We start from the raw sequence: 6,452 nt of genomic DNA on the forward strand, positions 1-6,452 counted from the left end.
CGGAACTCTCCATCCGGTTCTGCTAGGTCAGCCCATAGGAACACTTTGGAGCACCATCCGGGCCAAAGCCATGGTAAGATCCCCTCCGTGTAGACCCGACGCGTCCGTTTCCCCCCTCCAGGTGCCGGCGGTGGCGCCGTCTGTGAGGGGGGCACACCCCGGACACGCGTGCCGCCTCTTCGGACCTGCCACCACACATTACGGCACGTACGAGGTCCCGGTGCGACGCTCCGGGGGCATTGCTACCCCCCAGGGCCCCCGTCCCGCCTAACCGTGTAGCGTTTGACCACGGGATCTAGCCCTTTGAATTTCCACGGACGGTCTTTGACCAGTGGAACTCTCTATCCGGTTGTGTTAGGTCAGCCCATAGGAACACTTTGGAGCAACATCCGGGCCAAAGCCATGGTAAGATCCCCTCCGTGTAGACCCGACGCATCCGTTTCCCGCCTCCAGGTGCCGGCGGCGCCGTCCGTTAGGGGGGCACACCCCGGAGACGCGTGCCGCCTCTTCGGACATGCCACCACACCGTACGGCATGTATGAGGTCCCGGTGCGATGCTCCGGTGGCATTGCTACCCCCCAGGGCCCCCGTCCCGCCTAACCCTGTAGCGTTCGAACACGGGAGCTAGCCCTTTGACTTTGCGCAGATGGGCTTTCACCAGTGGAACTCTCCACCCGTTTCTGTTAGGTTAGCCCATAGGAACACTTTGGGGCAACATCCGGGCCAAAGCCACAGTCAGATCCCCTCCGTGTACACCCGATGCGTCTGTTTCCCCCCTCTAGGTGCCAGCGGTGGCGCCGTTCGTTAGGGCGGCACACCCCGGACACGCGGGCCGCCTCTTCGGACATGCCACCACACCGTACGACATGTATGAGGTCCCGGTGAGACGCTCCGGTGGCATTGCTACCCCCCAGGGCCCCCATCCCGCCTAACCCTGTAGCGTTCGACCACGGGAGCTAGCCCTTTGACTTTGCACGGACAGGCTTTGACCAGTGGAACTGTCCACCCGGTTGTGTTAGGTCAGCCCATAGGAACACTTTGGAGCAACATCTGGGCCAAAGCCACAGTAAGATCCCCTTCGTGTAGAACCGACGCGTCCGTTTCGGCCCTCGAGGTGCCAGCGGCGCCGTCCGTTAGGGGCGGCACACCCCAGAGACGTGTGCCGCCTCTTTGGCCATGCCACCACACCGTACAGCATGTATGAGGTCCCGGTGTGACGCTCCGATGGCATTGATACCCCCCAGGGCCCCCGTCCCGCCTAACCCTGTAGCGTTCGACCACGGGAGCTTGCCCTTTGACTTTGCACGGATGGGCTTTGTCCAGTGGGACTCTCCACCCGGTTGTGTTAGGTCAGCCCATAGGAACACTTTGGAGCAACATCCGGGCCAAAGCCACAGTAAGATCCCCTCCGTGTAGACCCGACGCGTCCGTTTCCCCCCTCTAGGTGCCGGCGGCGGCGCCGTCCGTGAGGGGGGCACACCCCGGAGACGCATGCCGCCTCTTCGGACATGCCACCACACCTTACGACATGTATGAGGTCCCGGTGCGACGCTGCGCTGGCATTGCTACCCCCCAGGGCCCCCGTCCCGCCTAACCGTGTAGCATTTGACCATGGGATCTAGCCCTTTGACTTTGCACGGACGGGCTTTGACCGGTGGAACTCTCTATCCGGTTCTGTTAGGTCAGCCCATAGGAACACATTGGAGCAACATCCGGGCCAAAGCCATGGTAAGATCCCCTCCGTGTAGACCCGACGCGTCCGTTTCCTCCCTCGAGGTGCCGGCGGCGCCGTCTGTTAGGGGGGCACACCCCGGAGACGCGTGCCACCTCTTCGGCCATGCCACCACACCGTACGGCATGTATGAGGTCCCGGTGCGACGCTCCGGTGGCATTGCTACCCCTAGGGCCCCCGTCCCGCCTAACCCTGTAGCGTTCGACCACGGGAGCTAGCCCTTTGACTTTGCATGGATGGGTTTTGACAAGTGGAAATCTCCACCCGTTTCTATTAGGTCAGCCCATAGGAACACTTTGGAGCAACATCCGGGCCAAAGCCATGGTAAGATCCCCTCCGTGTAGACCCGACGCGTCCGTTTCCCGCCTCCAAGTGCCGGCGGCGCCGTCCGTTAAGGGGGGCACACCCCGGAGACGCGTGCCGCCTCTTCGGACATGCCACCACACCGTACGGCATGTATGAGGTCCCGGAGTGACGCTCCGGTGGCATTGCTACCCCCCCAGGGCCCTCGTCCCGCCTAACCCTGTAGCGTTTGACCACGGGATCTAGCCCTTTGACTTTGCACGGACGGGCTTTGACCAGTGGAACTCTCCACCCGGTTGTGTTAGGTCCGCCCATAGGAACACTTTGGAGCAACATCCGGGCCAAAGCCACAGTAAGATCCCCTCCGTGTAGAACCGACGCGTCCGTTTCCCCCCTCGAGGTGCCAGCGGCGCCGTCCGTTAGGGGGGGGGGCACACCCCAAAGACGTGTGCCGCCTCTTCGGACATGCCACCACACCGTACGGCATGTATGAGGTCCCGGTGCGACGCTCCAGTGGCATTGCTACCCCCAGGGCCCCCATCCCGCCTAACCCTGTAGCGTTCGACCACGGGAGCTAGCCCTTTGACTTTGCACGGATGGGCTTTGACCAGTGGAACACTCCACCCGGTTCTGTTAGGTCATCCCATAGGAACACTTTGGAGCAACATCCAGGCCAAAGCCACAGTAAGATCCCCTCCGTGTAGACCCGACGCGTCCGTTTCCCCCCTCCAGGTGCCGCCTCTACGGACATGCGACCACACCGTACGGCACGTACGAGGTCCCGATGCGATGCTCCGGTGGCATTGCTACCCCCCAGGGCCCCCGTCCCGCCTAACCGTGTAGCGTTTGACCACGGGATCTAGCCCTTTGAATTTCCACGGACGGGTTTGACCAGTGGAACTCTCTATCCGGTTGTGTTAGGTCAGCCCATAGGAACACTTTGGAGCAACATCCGGGCCAAAGCCACAGTAAGATCCCCTCCGTGTAGACCCGACGCGTCCGTTTCCCGCCTCCAGGTGCCGGCGGTGCCGTGCGTTAGGGGGGGCACACCCCGGAGACGCGTGCCACCACTTCGGACGTGCCACCACACCGTACGGCATGTATGAGGTCCCGGTGCAACGCTCCGGTGGCATTGCTAACCTCAGGGCCCCCGTCCCGCGTAATCCTGTAGCGTTCGACCACGGGAGCTAGCCCTTTGACTTTGCACGGATGGGCTTTGACCAGTGGAACTCTCCACCCGTTTCTGTTAGGTTAGCCCATAGGAACACTTTGGAGCAACATCCAGGCCAAAGCCACAGTCAGATCCCCTCCGTGTACACCCGACGCGTCCGTTTCCCCCCTCCAAGTGTCGGCGGTGGCGCCGTCCGTGAGGGGGGCACACCCCGGACACGCGTGCCGCCTCTTCGGACATGCCACCATACCGTACGGCATGTATGAGGTCCCGGTGCGACTCTCCGGTGGCATTGATACCCCCCAGGGCCCTCGTCCCGCCTAACCCTGTAGCATTTGACCACGGGATCTAGCCCTTTGACTTTGCACGGACGGGCTTTGACCAGTGGAACTCTCCACCCGGTTGTGTTAGGTCAGCCCATAGGAACACTTTGGAGCAACATCCGGGCCAAAGCCACACAAAGATCCCCTCCGTGTAGAACCGACGCGTCCGTTTCCCCCCTCGAGGTGCCGGCGGCGCCGTCTGTTAGGGGGGCACACCCCAGAGACGCGTGCCATTTCTTCGGGCATGCCACCACACAGTACGACATGTATGAGGTCCCGGTGAGATGCTCCAGCGGCATTGCTACCCCCCAGGGCCCCCGTCCCGCCTAACCCTGTAGCGTTCGAACACGGGAGCTAGCCCTTTGACTTTGCATGGATGGGCTTTGACCAGTGGAACTCTCCACCCGGTTGTGTTAGGTCAGCCCATAGGAACACTTTGGAGCAACATCCGGGCCAAAGCCACAGTAAGATCCCCTCCGTGTAGACTCGACGCGTCCGTTTCCCCCCTCTAGGTGTCGGCGGTGGCACCGTCCGTGAGGAGGGCACACCCCGGACACGCGTGCCGCCTCTTCGGACATGCCACCACACCGTACGGCATGTATGAGGTCCCGGTGAGACGCTCCGGTGGCATTGCTACCCCCCAGGGCCCCCGTCCCACCTAACCCTGTAGCGTTTGACCGTGGGATCTAGCCCTTTGACTTTGCACGGACGGGCTTTGACCAGTGGAACTCTCCCCTTGGTTGTGTTAGGTCAGCGCATAGGAACACTTTGGAGCAATATCCGGGCAAAATCCACGGTAAGATCCCCTCCGTGTATCTATAAAATGAAACCTCTTTCTGATGATGTATCAAGAGTGCTCTTCTGTAAAAGAGTATTTTATGAGAAAGGGTGTCCTCAAGAGTTGGTGCAAATATCCGAAGACATTTTGAAGAAATGTGGTGGCATACCATTAGCTATTATTTCCATAGCAAGTCTCCTGGCTAATAATAACCAGATAAAAACAAAGGACCAATGGTATACTTGGCTCAATTCCATTGCTCGTGGACTCACGGAAGATCAAAGTTTGGAGGAGATGAAAAATATATTATTATTCAGCTATTATGATCTACCCTCATATCTGAAACCTTGTTTATTATATCTTAACATCTTCCCAGAAGATCACGAGATTATAAGAGATAGGCTTATATGGAGATGGAACTCTCCACCCGGTTCTGCTAGGTCAGCCCATAGGAACACTTTCGAGCACCATCCGGGCCAAAGCCACAGTAAGATCCCCTCCGTGTAGACCCGACGCGTCCGTTTCCCCCCTCCAAGTGCCGGCGGTGGCGCCGTCCGTGAGGGGGGCACACCCCGGACACGCGTGCCGCCTCTTCGGACATGCCACCATACATTACGGCACGTACGAGGTCCCGGTGCGACGCTCCGGGGGCATTGCTACCCCCCAGGGCCCCCGTCCCGCCTAACCGTGTAGCGTTTGACCACGGGATCTAGCCCTATGAATTTCCATGGACGGGCTTTGACCAGTGGAACTCTCTATCCGGTTGTGTTAGGTCAGCCCATAGGAACACTTTGGAGCAACATCCGGGCCAAAGCCATTGTAAGATCCCCTCCGTGTAGACCCGACGCTTCCGTTTCCCGCCTCCAGGTGCTGGCGGCGCCGTCCGTTAGGGGGGGCACACCCCGAAGACACGTGCCGCCTCTTCGGACATGCCACCACACCGTACGGCATGTATGAGGTCCCGGTGCGACGCTCCGGTGGGATTGCTACCCCCCAGGGCCCCCGTCCCGCCTAACCCTGTAGCGTTCGACCACGGGAGCTAGCCCTTTGACTTTGCACGGATGGGCTTTCACTAGTGGAACTCTCCACCCGTTTCTGTTAGGTTAGCCCATAGGAACACTTTGGAGCAACATCCGGGCCAAAACCACAGTCAGATCCCCTCCGTGTACACCCGATGCGTCCGTTTCCCCCCTCCAGGTGCCAGCGGTGGCGCCGTCCAAATTTGATTTCGAGTCAAAGGGCGCTTTTTTAGGATTTCCAGTCCTTTTACCTTTCAGAACCGTGAGGGCGGCACACCCCGGACACGCGTGCCGCCTCTTCGGACATGCCAACACACCGTACGACATGTATGAGCTCCCGGTGCGACGCTCCGGTGGCATTGCTACCCCCCAGGGCCCTCGAACCACCTAACCCTGTAGCGTTTGACCACGGGATCTAGCCCTTTGACTTTGCACGGACGGGCTTTGACCAGTGGAACTCTCCACCCGGTTGCGTTAGGTCAGCCCATAGGAACACTTTGGAGCAACATCCGGGCCAAAGCCACAGTAAGATCCCCTCCGTGTAGAACCGACGCGTCCGTTTCCCCCCTCGAGGTGCCAGCGGCGCCGACCGTTAGGAGGGGCACACCCCAGAGACGTGTGCCGCCTCCTCGGACATGCCACCACACCGTACGGCATGTATGACGTCCCGGTGCGACGCTCCGGTGGCATTGCTACCCCCCCAGGGCCCTCGGCCCGCCTAACCCTGTAGCGTTTGACCACGGGATCTAGCCCTTTGACTTTGCACGGACGGGCTTTGACCAGTGGAACTATCCACCCGGTTGTGTTAGGTCAGCCCATAGGAACACTTTGGAGCAACATCCGGGCCAAAGCCACAGTAAGATCCCCTCCGTGTAGACCCGACACGTCCGTTTCCCCCCTCAAGGTGCCGGCGGCGGCGCCGTCCGTGAGGGGGGCACACCCCGGAGACGCGTGCCGCCTCTTCGGACATGCCACCACACCGTACGACATGTATGAGGTCCCGGTGCGACGCTGCGCTGGCATTGCTACCCCCAAGGCCCCCGTCCCGCCTAACCGTGTAGCGTTTGACCATGGGATCTAGCCCTTTGACTTTGCACGGACGGGCCTTGACCAGTGGAACTCTCTA

The sequence above is a fragment of the Aegilops tauschii genome, chromosome 7, assembly GCF_002575655.3.
Source record: "Aegilops tauschii subsp. strangulata cultivar AL8/78 chromosome 7, Aet v6.0, whole genome shotgun sequence".
In the NCBI taxonomy this organism is placed as follows: Eukaryota; Viridiplantae; Streptophyta; class Magnoliopsida; order Poales; family Poaceae; genus Aegilops; species Aegilops tauschii.